This window comes from Dendropsophus ebraccatus, chromosome 6 (genome assembly GCF_027789765.1).
Source record: "Dendropsophus ebraccatus isolate aDenEbr1 chromosome 6, aDenEbr1.pat, whole genome shotgun sequence".
Classification (NCBI taxonomy): Eukaryota; Metazoa; Chordata; class Amphibia; order Anura; family Hylidae; genus Dendropsophus; species Dendropsophus ebraccatus.
The window spans coordinates 114,180,571-114,195,877 of NC_091459.1; the positions used below are offsets into that span (position 1 = coordinate 114,180,571).

A 15,307-nucleotide genomic window follows, 5' to 3' on the forward strand; every position below is an offset into this window, starting at 1 on the left:
AGCTGTGACACTATAGAAATCTCTGCCAGAGAAAGTGGTCGTGTACAAAAGGGGTATGAGATAGATAGATAGATAGATAGATAGATAGATAGATAGATAGATAGGGAAGTAGTAAGGGAAAATCCACAGCACTCCTCGGTAGAATTCAAGGTGCAATTTATTAAACAAGCATGTGCAGCATACAGATGCAAAGTTTCAGCAGCTTTTCGCCGCCATTTTCAAGCATGTGAAGTGAAACACAAGTGTGCATTTTATAGCAAAACATCAATCTGTGATAGGTGAATACAAATTAATACATTCGTTACAGCTGTGATTAAGGATCAGCAGAGATGTTTAAAGACCTCCCCAGTGATTTACATATGTTTACAGTTTACAGTGATTTACATATGCTTGTTTAATAAATTGCACCTTGAATTCTACCGAGGAGTGCTGTGGATTTTCCCTTACTACTTAACTGGTCTCGACTTGGATCCGCTGGCACCCGACCTTCACTTTTCCGAAGTCCTTCCCAGAGGGATATCTGGCTAGTCCTGTGTTTTGAGACGATTTGATGAGGCTCCACAGGCTTTTCTTTTGCATGTTCATGTTTCCCAGGGGGCAATGCACCTAGGACTTCACTGCATTGAGCGCTTTCACTGGCAGCCGGCAGTGTTGTCGTTTGGCTGGTCTCCCTGAGATCAGCGATCTGTTTCTCTTATGGCTCTACTAGGCATTGCTCCCACCTAGCCAGAATCCTACTCCACACTGATAAGGGACAACACCCCAAAACAGCTGTATGTGGATGGTTACCTGCCCTTGGTTCTTCCCTTGTCATTACATTGACTTATAGAGCCACTTAATATGGTGGTTTCCTTGCGGGAGCCACCCCTTGGCTGGGTCCCCCCAGAGAGATATCTGGCTAGTCCTGTGTTTGAGACTCTTTGATGAGGCTCCACAGGCTTTTCTTTTGCATGTTCATGTTTCCCAGGGGGTAATGCACCTAGGACTTCACTGCTTTGAGCGCTTTCACTGTCAGCCGGCAGTGTTGTCATTTGGCTGGTCTCCCTCAGATCAGCGATCTGTTTCTCTTAGGGTGCGTTTACACAGAAAGATTTATCTGACAGATTTTGGAAGCCAAAGCTAGGAATGGATTTGAAAAGAGGATAGATCCCAGTCTTTCCTTTCTGACCTGATCCCTGTTTATAGTCTGTTCCTGGTTTTGGCTTCAAAGATCTGTCAGATAAATCTGCCTGTGTAAACGCACCATAAGTGATTTACATATGCTTGTTTAAATTGCATCTTCAATTCTACCGAGGAGTGCTGTGGATTTTCCCTTACTATTTAACATGGTCCCTGGTCTCGACTTGGATCCGCTGGCACCCGACCTTCACTAACCCGAAGTGCTGCTACTACTTTCTGATTTCTAGATAGATAGATAGATAGATAGATAGATGGATAAATAGATAGATAATAGATGGATAGATAGATAGGAGTACAATTGTAATAGTTGTTTTACAAGCATAAGTAAAATACATGCTAACCTTTAATAATCTCATGAATTATCAAAAATGTCATTCCCTCTACTTGTGGCTCCAGAAGGGCTGTCTGTGCCTGTAAATAATCTAATGCATACGCTATGAGAGAGACCAAATGTCATATTAGTGATATAAAAATAAAACATTATTGTGAGATTCTCCTTAAACGTAGATGGACATGGTTTCTGTATTTATAGGCTGGTATCATGTTTATCCGGCATAAAAATAATAATGATTCAACAATTCCCCGTCAAAAAATAAAAATAGGTGTAGCCTACGAGGTTGTCACCATCAATGTTCTGCTATCGGGTGAGTATAGGTGGTGAGGGGCTTGGTAAAGAATTTCCACATGTATGTTTGTAGATAATTTGTTATACTTTCTTACATTTTCCTATGGTCTGTAGGTTATCAAGAAAAGGTTAAAGAAGTGCAGGATTACACTACATATGAGTTTGTTGTAACCATCAAGAAATAGAGACTGTAAACACAAAATGGTAGAAAATTCTTTTCAAGGCTATATGCTTTTTTTTATTTTAAATACAAGAAGCAATGGAAAATAGGCTATGAAAGTATACATACCTTTTTAAAGCAGTATTTCACAATTTAAAATAAAAAAAGCTATACCCACCTACTCCTATCCCCCGATACAGCTCCTGTTTTATCCCTTTTCAGTCCTGTTCTGTACCTCTCTTCTGTGGAACACTGCTATAGGCTATGTTCACACTACGTATATTTTCGTAAAAATACAGCCATTGTTGTTTGAACATGGCCTCAGCCTGTAAATGACCAAGCAGGCAAGTTCTACTCCCATACTCCCCTTCCTGTTTCCATGTCGTACCTCTTTTTGCGGGCCATGCCAGTATTGAACCTAACAATAAGAGTTTCCTCTCCCTCTCGCATTTGACCTCTACTACACCTCAGTCTCTCGACGTTTTCCTGATAAATTGCTGTCCTTATTATCCCATATAGTTCACCTGGATTATCGAGAGCCCTGAAGACTTCACATCTTGACCTTTGGCCTTCTTCGGCCTCTCATACAGCATCAGTGTTATCTCACTGGTGTTTGTCAGGAAATAATAACTAAAGATGTAAGTTCTTTGGGGTTAAGGACCATAAAATCTATTCCGAATCTGATGAAAAGTAAATCATACACACAATTGGCCTGACCATTACGTCTGGATAACTGGCAATCCAGAAATTTCCTTTACTCTAGCAACAAGACTTTTCAAGATGATGACTCACATTGAGATCTTAAAGGGTTTACCTGAAAATAAAACAAAAACAAAAATCACCTCACCTTATCCATCACCTGCGGCTCAGTGGTTAGCACTGTTGCCTTGCAGCTCTGGGGTCTTGGGTTCACCTCCCCAAGGACAACGCTTGCAAGGAGTTTGTGTGTTTTCCTTGTGTTTGTGTGAGTTTCCATCAGGTACTTCAGTTTCCTTCCACAATTTAAAACATACAAATAATGGGGACAGGGACCAATCTGAGAAATAACAAGGTATGTATAGCGCTGCAGAATGAGTTGCCCCTATATAAAGAAATTATTATCATCTGCTGCTTCCATTGCAGTAGGCTCCCTGCTTGTCCCTACTTCCTGGTCTGTCAGGACATGGAATCAATGATTAACATGGCGACATGGTACACTCTATTTGATCAAATAGTTTGCTAAGATCCTCACTTTTCTAAAAAAAAATAAATAATAATTATATTTTAATTTTTAATATCTACAGAGCAGGTGTTTACCGTGTGTACGCTGGGAGGAGCATATACGGTGAGCCCTTACACCTGTGGGTTGCTGTTGCACCTTTTGTTTTTTGTCTGTACCTAAGCCACAAGCAGCGTGCAACCTTCAGTGTGAACTGAGTCATAGATGTGCTGCCAAAATTTAACTTTTTTTCTATGGGATCAATGTAGTCAATCACCGGCTACAGTGGTAACCAAAGATATACAGAATAGAGGACCAGGGAGTAAAGACCAAACCGGACCTGGGATTTGTCCTTTTTTTATTTTACAGGACTGGCCATTTTAAAATACTGTTAAATTTCCAAACAATGATTTGCTCAGTCTTCGACCTCTGGTTTATCCCTTTCACGACCCTGGCTCATTGAGGCCCAGGTCGTTTTGGGACTTCAGCTCCGTAGCCAGAATGCTGGAACCCTGAGGCTACCATCGGGGCTCTGTGATCACATCAGACATGGTTATGAAAGTAGATGTGTTTTCCCACCTCAGTAACTCAGAGAAAAGAATGGACCAGCTCCAGAGCCACCATGGATTACCCTACTTCATGCTGAAGCCTCCCTAAATTCGTTCAAAAACTGTAGCACCAATTTGGATGATGCCACTGATCTATACTAAAACTCCCTTATTGCACATGACAATTCAGGACACCCCATAACACCACCAGCCAGGGTACTTAGGGTATGCCCGAGGGCAAGTATAAGTAGTACAACCCCCAAGGGAGTGTGAGGCTCCCCATGGAAGCCCTCAAGCCTTTGTGACCAGTGTGATCTGAACCATGACCGATGTGAGGCCTTTGAGCCTCAGCCATATGACAGAGGTTCCTTTTCAGTACCATCTGCTCTCCCTCTGGACCAGAGTCCAGTGCTAATATATCATGATCCCCCTCCAGTATTTATATAGGATATACTATATAGAAAGACAATTCAAAGCTTGGTTGTCCTATAAATGACAGAATTTAGGATTACAATTAAAACCTAATATAGTCTGGGCCTGGATTGCTGCCATGTAGAGGAGTGTGATCTAATATTTATACTGTGCAGTAAAGAAGAAATGTCAGCGCTCAGCAGGGGAGAACTGTCCACTCAATGTATTGATGAAGCCTCCGCACACTTTATGATGTGAGTTATAGAGCTGCCCCTGGATATGTCCCAGGTGAGGGGGGAATGTTCATAGGATGCAGGGAGCCCTGTATGTAAGTCAAACAGTAGCTGGATGCATCGATACCAACACTGATAGATATATGGAGTATGCAATATATATGAGCGTAGTATGACATTAATACATGGGATAATGCGCACCTTATGGTAAATTACAAGGATTCAGAACTAGGGAGTTCTATATAAATAAAAAGACATAATGGTGCGTTTACACAGACAGATATATCTGACAGATTTTTGAAGCCAAAACCAGGAACAGACTATAAACAGAAAGCAGGTCATAGGGGAAAGACTGAGATGTCTTCTCTTTTCAAATCCATTCCTGGCTTTGGCTTCCAAAATCTGTCAGATAAATCTGTCTGTGTAAACGCACCATAAGGCTGCAGGCTTCATAATGCTTTATGGTGTTCTGCAGCAGCTGAGGTGTGTATTCTGGTGTTCAGAAGCAGCTGATGTGTGTATTATGGTGTTCTGCAGCAGCTAAGGTGTGTCTTATGATGTTCTGCAGCAGCTAAGGTGTGTCTTATGATGTTCTGCAGCAGCTGAGGATAGTATTCTGATGTGCTGCTACAGATAAGGTGTGTAGTCTGATGTTATGCAGCAGCTGAGCTTTGTATTATGGTGTTCTGCTGCAGTTGAGGTGTATATTAAGATGTATTGCAGCAGCTGAGTTGTGTATTGTGATGTTCTGCAGCAGCTGAGGTGTGTATTGTGATGTTTTGCAGCATCTGAGCTGTGTGTTATGATGTTCTGCAGCAGCTGAGGTGTGTATTATGGTGTTCTGCAGCAGATGAGGTGTGTATTATGAGGTTGTGCAGCATCTGAGCTGTGTATTATGATGATCTGCAACATCTGAGCTGTGTATTATGATGTTCTGCAACATCTGAGCTGTGTATTATGGTGTTCTGCAGCAGCTGAGGTGTGTATTATTAGGTTGTGCAGCACCTGAGCTGTGTATTATGATGTTCTGCAGCAGCTGATCTGTGTGTTATGATGTTCCAGGGCAGATTTAGAACATGGTTTAAAATGCATTGCACTTTGACGTTCAGATGTTGGGAGGAACACCGCGTAAACCAGTGGACCCCATACTGATCTCAGTGGGTGCCATGTAAAGCTAAAGTATGCAGTCCACCTGGCAAAATCATGAAGAGAATGAGAGCGAATAGGTGATAAGTGTCAATCTTGGGAAAATCCCATAAATATATGCAACATGCTAAATATGATGTTCTACTCCATATGGTAAAATAGGAACATGTGAAAGTTCTGCATAATATCGGCCCCTCTAAGCGCAGTGGTACCTTGTTATATAGCAATGGAAATCCCATTTCCTCGAGCATCCTCTGTAGAATAACCACTGATAAAAAATAAAATCACATTGAGTGAACAGAAAAGATTATGGTTCCTGCCCCAGGAACAGGAGTGATCTGCTCACCTGCTGAGCCACATACATCTAAATGAATTATGTATTTCCCATTACCCAACTTTGGTTGTATAAAATAGACAGATTTATTCAACAATATAATTCAGTTCTTAGAATCGCAGTTACACGAGCTATATAATGCGTGTCCTGCAGGGAAGGAAATATTCATGGATTAAGTCAACACTGAATTAAACCCTTAAAGTGGTTCTCCAAAGATCTTCTCACTGTGGTTCTGCAGTATGGAGGAATTATGGAATTTGGGATTGTTGGGGGTCCTAGCGGGGGAGGTCCCAGCAATCTTCTATTAATCACCTATCCATAGGATAGATGTTATTCGTGGGGAAAACCCTTCTAAGAACCAAATAGATTTTTGTCATTTCAACAAACTTTGCACAAGTCAATAACACAAGTTAATATAGGAAACTTTGTAATATATCTTATAAGAGAAAAAATGCTTTTTCCTCTAATCAGGATCCTTCACCCAGCTATAAACTTATCATTCACTCACAAATAGCTGTGTTGGGGGAGGAGATTGACTGTGGGATCAAGAGGATCAGATCTGACGACAGATTATCTGCCAAAGATTTAAAGCCAAACCCAGGAACAGACTATAAACAGAGAACAGGTCATAAAGGAAAGACTGGATTTCTCCTCTTTTCAAATCCACTCCTGGGTTTGGCTTCAAATCGTTGGCACATAATCTGGCGTCAGATCAGTTGGTGTAATAGGGCCATTACACTTTTCCCATAGAAGTCTATGGGAAGGGGAGAGGACATCTATGGAAAGGGGGGGGGGGGAGGATGGGTCGAGGCTCGAGTGAGCCAGAAGAAAAAGATGACTATAGGAAAGACTATATAAACTATATGAGTTTGTATAAAGTATTACATTTAAGTTTGGGTCATTGCTTACACTGCTCGCTACTGCCCTAAAATGTCCACAATACTGCTGCTGATTCTTAGTGCACAGTGATTGGTTGAGTGTGCATTTTCTTGCATATGTTTAAAATGTTTATAGATATTTGTAGATAGATAGAGGGAGATTTATGAAACGGTGTAAAATATACACTGGTGTAGGTGCACTTATAAAACCTTTTGCAGGAAGGACTCTTAATAAATACTTACTGATGGTAAATCACCAGAACGTGCCATAAGTATGTAACTGGTGCAGGTCCAAACACTTGAACACTCCCAAAAACGACAACCAAATAGCTGCTGTACTTGACAGGGCTCCTTGGCTCTATGTATCTTCAGCTTGTCTTGTTGTCTTTGATTCTGGGTGTTTGTTTTGCCTCTTGTTCCCTACTCTGTCTAGACCTGAGATATCGCTGTAAATCTACACAGTGTCAGCAGACGTTCACCATCTGATCATATAATGCCAGGGGCCCTGAAGAACATGCATATTGCTAACATGCTCATCGTACAAACCTCAGAGGATATCAACAAGACTATATCTCAAACCAGTACACCATCTAACAAGCTGGTATTGGATCAGCCTGGCCCTGAGCTACCGATGATTCACAATAAGAAGCTGTGCAGAGAGAATATTTGTCTTCTTTGCGGGATACACGAGAGACGAATAAACACATCAGTGTCAACAAGTGTATAAGATGAAATCCAACTAACATGGAGGAATAAGGACACCTGGGGCTATAGACAGGAGTAAAATTGCATGTGAACGCTCCTGTCTCATATTGTCAGTCATGTCAGATCAAAAGATTGAAGGAAGTATTCTGTAATTTCTACACATTAGTTTTAGTAGACTTCAAAACAAGAATCATCTGTCTGTGTTTTTGTCTCTGTTCACATTCATGCTTGGTGACTTGGGGTTCTATCAAGGGCGAATCAGGGTTCTGTTAAGGGCAACTCGGGGTTCTGACAAGGAAGGCTTAGGGTTCTGTGAAGGGTTACTTGGTGTTTTGTCATGGGTGCCTTGGTGTTCTGTTAAGGGCAACTCGGGGTTCTCTCAAGGGTTACTCGGGGTTCTGTCAAGGGCAACTCAGGGTTCTGTTAAGGGCGACTCGGGGTTCTGTCAAGGATGACTCAGGGTTCTGTGAAGGGTTACTCGGGGTTCTGTCAAGGGTGTCTTGGAGTTCTGGCAAGGGCGACTATGGGTTTTGTCAAGGGTGACTGAGATCTGTCAAGGGCGACTCGGGGTTCTGTCAAGGGCAGGGGCTGGCTGGCAAATTTTAGCCCGGGGGGCAAGTACACAGCACTGGCCCATGAGTAGCAGGCTGGCGGCCCATCCTTAAAGGACCACTCTGGCCTCTAACCTCTTACCTATAACATCTTCGGTCCTTCCAGTCATTGGTGACCAAATATCCTACTGTGCCCTGTGAGAGGGTCAGAACTCACTTTCCTGTATAAGTCTATTGGGTGGCTCAGTGATGACACGAAACGGTCCCATAGACAGATGCTAGGAAAGCTGGGTGACCTCTATCATACTGAGTATAAGATGCTGGAGAGCTGGGTGACCTCCATCATACTGAGTATAAGATGCTGGGAAAGCTGGGGTTACTGTATTTTTACAATAGTTTATATCACTCGATGTACTTCTGTATATATGTCTCCTCTATGTACTCCTGTAAATATGTCTCCTCTATGTACTCTTGTATATATATATGTATCCTCTATGTACTACTGTATATATGCCTCCCCCTGTATATATGTATCCTCTATGTACTGCTGTATATATGTATCCTCTATGTACTTCTGTATATATGTCTCCTCTATGTACTCCTGTAAATATGTCTCCTCTATGTACTCTTGTATATATATGTATCCTCTATGTACTACTGTATATATGCCTCCCCCTGTATATATGTATCCTCTATGTACTGCTGTATATATGTATCCTCTATGTAGCAGGGACACATGCAGGCAGGGGCATTTCCGGGATAAGCGAGGGGGTGGGGGTGGGGATGGGGATAGCGGGACACATGGTGCCTCCATCTAGGTAGAGTGTAGTAGTGGAAGTATAGTGGATAAGGGGTGTAGTAGTACAGATATAGATATGGGGTGTATTAGTAATACAGATGAGGGGCATTAGTAGTAGTAGTAGAGGTAAAGATGAAGGGTGAGGTAGTACAGGTATAGATATGGGGTGTATTAGTAATACAGATGAGGGGGATTAGTAGTAGTACAGGTAAAGATGAGGGGTGTATTAGTAGTAAAGATGAGGGGAATTAGTAGTACAGGTATAGATGTGGGCTGTAGTAGTACAGGTATAGATGAGGGGTTAGAAGTAGTAGTAGTAGTACAGGTAAAGATGAGGGGTGAAGTCAGGGGCGTAGCTAATGTCTCATGGGCCTAGGGCTGGGCGGTATACCGTGAAAATACCGATACCGTCCATGGCGTCGGTTAACCGACCTCAACTCTGCCAGGACGGTATCTGCGGTATTTCACAGTTTTGTGCGCTGTATGTGCAGATGCAGGGATGTCGGCGTGTCAGAGCCAGGCAGGATGTGGCTACAGCTGATCGAATGAGAGGAGTCTTATCCGAGGCCCGAGACAGGAGGGGGATCACTGAGCACTGACACTATAGCCCAGGGATCTGGCTTATCTCCCTCCCGGGCCCCAACATGCGGACACTGAGCCGGTGGAGCCCGCGGCCGAGTGCAGCCTCGAGTGTCTAGTGTCCTGCACTCCCCGGGCAGTGAACGAGGCACAGAGCAGACGTCTGCAGGCTGAGGACCGGACTGCTGCTCGGGTGACAGCGCTGCCCCATCCCCCTCCTGTCACTGCCGGACCCGTCCTATCAAACAGGGAAATTGCTTGGGGCCCCCCTTCTATCCCCCATCCGTGTGACTGAGGAGCAGCAGCCTTCAGGAGGTAAACTTACTACTGTGCTGCCGTCCACACAGCCCTCCCCCGTCACTCCTAGCCGGCACCGGTCTCCAGGAGGCACACTCTGCCGGGTTGTAGATCCTCCCATTGTGTCCAGGGAAAGGGACAGTGTCTGTGTAGCAGCATGTTAGTGCACGGAGGAGCCGCTTTCTTGTTTAGTTTCCCTGACGTGCTCTGTCTCTTATCACTGACACCAGAGGCGAAAGGAGAGAGTGGTTTCTTCATCTACACTCAGGCTCTGGCTTTCCCTGGAATAGCCAAGTTGTCTCAGTTCATGGACACATGTAACACTGGATGTCCCTGGAATAGCAGAGTTGTCTCAGTTCATCTAGCTCTAGCTATCCCTTCAGTTCCTAGTCACCACATGTAACTGGCTGGAAGGAAGGGAGACAAGTCTCTGTATATACACACACATGAGGAAGGGGGGCAGTCTCCCTTCCTCCTGTGTGTATATATAGAGACTTGTCCCTTCCTGTGTGTATGTAGCTGTATAACTCTGCTAAGACCCCTAATAATGACAAATAATAGTCACAATAGACTAAATACACAGCCTTGAGTTGCTGCTGAGTAAGTTACTGGTTTTTTTTAAATACTTTTTAGGGTACAAACACCCACACCGTATACGCAGCGTATTTACTGCTACGATATGCAGCAGATTTGATGCTGTGTTCAGTTATTTAGATCTAATCTGCTGCGTATTTGCGGTGTATCGCAGCAGTAAATACGCAGCATATATGCCGTGTGTGTTTGTATCCTTAGAAAGAAAATATCCCCAATTTGGCACATACAAGTGGGTGTGGCTTGCAAAAAGAGGGTGTGGCTTACAAAGTGGCGTGTCATAGTTATCGTTCAATTATCGTTATCGCAGCTACATGTGCGATAAACCGCGATATTGATTTAAGCCAATATCGCCCAGCCCTACATGGGCCCTAGTGCAAGAGGTCAATCTGGGCCCCCCCCCCCCTCCACACACACGCACGCACACTATCACCCGCAAAACCACCCCCCATAATTACGACAAAGCTAATATCTCATGCTGTATATAGTTTAATACTTTAAGAGCGTTGTTATTAAGTAAAAGGACAGTAGCATTTTATTTTTAAACTGGAGAGGCCTGGTTACTGGGAGGACACATGGTGGCAGACCTAGGAGCAGGAAATAAATAGTTAGGTCTGCTAATAATAGTGTTGAATTTTTTTTTTCTTTATGTCAGATCTGTACCTTGTGAGAGTCCATACATTGACCTAGATTTATCAATCAGCCCAAGACAAAAATCAAGACACATTTTTGTCTCAGACAGATGGTAACCAATCACAGCCAATTCTGAGGAATGAAAGCTGAGCTGTAATTGGCTGCTATCTGTCTGAAATAAAAACACATCTCATTTTCGTCTCTGACAGATTGATGAATCTTGATCACTATTACAATGTCAGACAGATAATCACCACTACAAGGCCAGCAGTCAGAAAACACTGTTACCTCACTTCTGAACCCTCAAAATAAATTGGCCAATGGCTGCACATCACCTATTACACAGGGCAATGTGCAGTCATTGCCCATTTATATTTTGAAGGGTCAAAAGGGCGGAGAGGAGAAGGCTGGAGCAGGGGTCGTCAGGAGATGCAGCCACTACATCTGCACCGGACTATGAGGTGGTGGGGGCGGCAGGAGTGTGAGGAGGCGGGAGGCCGGGGCCGGCAGGAGACTCCGGAGCAGACACAATGTGGGGGGTTTACAGTCGGCCTGACTCTGACTGGGAGAGGGAGGGGGGCTGTAACCTGCAGATCACAGACAAATCCAGGTCACCGGTAAGCATGCCCTGACACCAGGAATAGTAAAACTACAGCCCCCATCATCCCCCCTGCTGGCTGGTGTCTGTTATATGGCTACAGCCCCCATCATCCCCCCTGCTGGCTGGTGTCTGTTATATGGCTACAACCCCCATCATCCCCCCTGCTGGCTGGTGTGTTATATGGCTACAACCCCCATCATCCCCCCTGCTGGCTTGAGTCTGTTATATGGCTACAACCCCCATCATACCCCCTGCTGGCTGGTGTGTGTTATATGGCTACAACCCCCATCATCCCCCCTGCTGGCTGGTGTGTGTTATATGGCTACAACCCCCATCATCCCCCCTGCTGGCTGGTGTGTGTTATATGGCTACAACCCCCATCATCCCCCCTGCTGGCTTGTGTCTGTTACATGGCTACAACCCCCATCATCCCCCCTGCTGGCTGGTGTGTGTTATATGGCTACAACCCCCATCATCCCCCCTGCTGGCTGGTGTGTGTTATATGGCTACAACCCCCATCATCCCCCCTGCTGGCTGGTGTGTGTTATATGGCTACAACCCCCATCATCCCCCCTGCTGGCTGGTGTGTGTTATATGGCTACAGCCCCCATCATCCCCCCTGCTGGCTGGTGTGTGTTATATGGCTACAACCCCCATCATCCCCCCTGCTGGCTGGTGTGTGTTATATGGCTACAACCCCCATCATCCCCCCTGCTGGCTGGTGTGTGTTATATGGCTACAGCCCCCATCATCCCCCCTGCTGGCTGGTGTCTGTTATATGGCTACAACCCCCATCACCCTCTGATTGTTAAAGTGTTACATGACTACAACCCCCATCCTCCCACCTGATAGCAGTTGTGTGTTACATGACTACAATCCCCATCCCTGGCAGCTGAAGTGTTATTGTCCATACTACCTGTCACTTTCCTGATCACGCACGGTATACCGAGAGTGCAGAAACCACCCAATTCAGTACCCCATAAAAACATGGTACTAAATAAAACTACAGATCACAGCGCAAAAAATGCCCCTCACCCCCCAGCCAGACAGGCGGAGAGATAAAAAAAGTGAGTCAGAGTTGGGCAAGTTTTTATTTATTTTAAATAATGGGGACTTTATTTTTAAAGCAATAAAATTAGGGAACATAAATTGGTTCGTACTGACCTGAACCTGGGGGAGGGGGGGGGGGGGTCATTTCTATTCTTATGTTTTGTTTTTTTTTTTGTTTTTTTTCCTTAAATATAATTTTTTTAAGTATCGAATTGGTATCGAGCATTGAAAAAAAAAAGTTGGTATCGGTATCGAACTAAAAATTCTGGTATCGTGACATCACTAATTAAAAATTCTACTTACTTTAGTTGTTAATCAGAGATGTCTCGCTGAGTCTTCTTCAGACCAGTGAAAGGTAGTCTAGACTATCTAGCACTTCTCTGAAGAAAAAAAAATAAAAAAAAAATAATAATAATATATATATATATATATATATATATATATATATATACACACACACACACACACACACACACACACACACACACACACACACGCACACACACACAAGCATATGTGCCAATGCTGTCCACCCATAGCACTCCCCCTCCTTGTTAGTATTCCCCCAGCCACAGTGTCCCTCCTGCCTTCTCCTCAATATCCCTTCTATAGTGCAATGATCCCCCCCCCCCTCCTTGGTACAGTATGTGTCCCTAGTCCCTGCCTACCCCTCCAGCCTTCTAAACACATTGGGGGAGATTTATCAAACATGGTGTAAAGTGAAACAGGCCCAGTTGCCCCTAGCAACCAAATCAGATTCCAGTTTTCATTCCTCACAGACTCTATGGGAAATGAAAGGTGGAATCTGATTGGTTGCTAGGGGCAACAGAGCCAGTCTCACTTTTCACCATGTTTGATAAATCTCCCCCATTATGTCTATGTCCACATCCACATTATGCACATGTCCCCAGCCCCTGCCTATGTCCCCATCCCCCATACACAATATGCACATGTCCCCAGCCCCTGCCTATGTCCCCATACACAATATGCACATGTCCCCAGCCCCTGCCTATGTCCCCATACACAATATGCACATGTCCCCAGCCCCTGCCTATGTCCCCATCCCCCATACACAGTATGCACTTGTCCCCAGCCCCTATACACAGTATGCACATGTCCCCAGCCCCTATACACAGTATGCACATGTCCCCAGCCCCTATACACAGTATGCACATGTCCCCAGCCCCTATACACAGTATGCACATGTCCCCAGCCCCTATACACAGTATCTCCCCTCAACATTTTAAAAAACATACCTGCGGGTGGCCAATGCAGGGGCAGGAAGAATTCTCATGGTAGCTTGTACCTGGCCCTCCTCCTCTCCAATGATTGGTCGTCAGGAGAAGGGGGGTTGAGCAGAGGAGAGGTGAGCAAACAGCATGCACTGTGGGAACCAGGAAGTGCCAGAGCCTTCCTCTCGGTTCTTATGCGAACAGCAGCTGCAGCAATACACAAGTACCGAGTGAGGCGAGGGGGGGCCGGGCCCCCCCTGGCTAGGGGCCCGGTCGCGAGCGCGACCTTTGCGACCCCTGTAGCTACGCCACTGGGTGAAGTAGTAATAAAGGTATAAATGAGAGGTGACAGGGGCATACTGGGGGAAACTGGGGCAGCTGGGCGTGATTGGGGCAGGAGTGCACATATCCCTCCTCCTCTCACCCCGGCACACAGGTTCCCCTCCCGGCCACACGTGCAGGTCCCCGGTCTCTGGAGGAGGCCGCAGGCAGGGCTGTATTACCAGCTGCTGCTGCCCGAGGCACTAAACCTGGAGACGCCCCATCTTCACGCACCTATTGGCGATACCAGACCTGACCAATACCACCATACCCCCCTCCCCCCTGGAAAAGACACCAGATTTACTGGCAAGTCTGAACGGGAGAAGGGAAACTAAAAAAATAAAAACAAAAGAATTAGTTTTTTCTGTCCCCCTGCTCCCTGGTGCTGCCCCCCTGCAAGGTGCTGCCCTAGGCACCGGACCACAGGTGCCTAGTGGTAAATACGGCCCTGGCCGCAGGGACTGTAGTGGTGATAGCGTCACTGCCATTACTGGAGCTGTACAGCGGGATCGGGGGATGCAGATCCCGCTGTTCAGCTCCAGGACCTGAAGCGACGCTATCACCACTACAGTCCCTGCAGCCTCCTCCAGAGACCGGGGACCTGCACGTGTGGCCGGGAGGGGAACTGGACGTGATATGTATAGCTGGGGCAGGTCAGTCGCGGCTCTGTTAGGCGGACTGCCCGACTGCCCTGCACCTCACCTCCGGCGCGACACTCCACGCACCGCCGCCTGCCATGCACCTCACCTCCGCGCCGCCTGCTTGACCTGCAACTCCAGCCCAGCCGCCAACCCGTCACTCTACGCTGCTCCACCTGCAATGATTTTTTGTGAAAATTTAATTTATGATTTTAATCGAAATCGATTATAACCTTCTGGGCAAATTTATTTGATTAATCGCCCAGCCCTAACTCCTCTGTATGTCTCCTCCTGTATATATGTATACTCTATGTACCCCTGTATATATGTCTCCTCCTGTATATATGTCTCCTCTATATACTCCTCTGTATGTCTCCTCCTGTATATATGTATCCTCTATGTACTGCTGTGTATGTCTCCTCCTGTATATATGTATCCTCTATATACTCCTGTGTATGTCTCCTCCTGTATATATGTATCCTCCTGTATATATGTATCCTCTATGTCAGGAATAGGGAACCTTGGCTCTTCAGCTGTTGCAAAACTACAACTCCCATCATCTATGGTAAGCCTATGGCTGCCCAGGTATGATGGGAGT

The 15,307-nt window shown here is 45.4% G+C and overlaps 1 long non-coding RNA gene across 2 annotated transcripts; it reads right to left on the bottom strand.

Moving 5' to 3' along the window:
* Positions 1–10,707: 10,707 nt before the first annotated feature.
* Positions 10,708–13,927, bottom strand: LOC138795940 (uncharacterized). Of its 2 annotated transcripts, none has more exons than XR_011363689.1 (3): positions 13,775–13,927; positions 12,822–12,898; positions 10,708–10,821 (listed from the first exon to the last, which is right to left on the bottom strand). It is a non-coding gene; the product is annotated as an uncharacterized lncRNA (long non-coding RNA). The 2 variants fall into 2 exon arrangements; XR_011363690.1 differs by lacking the exon at positions 13,775–13,927 and adding an exon at positions 13,187–13,238.
* Positions 13,928–15,307: the final 1,380 nt, after the last annotated feature.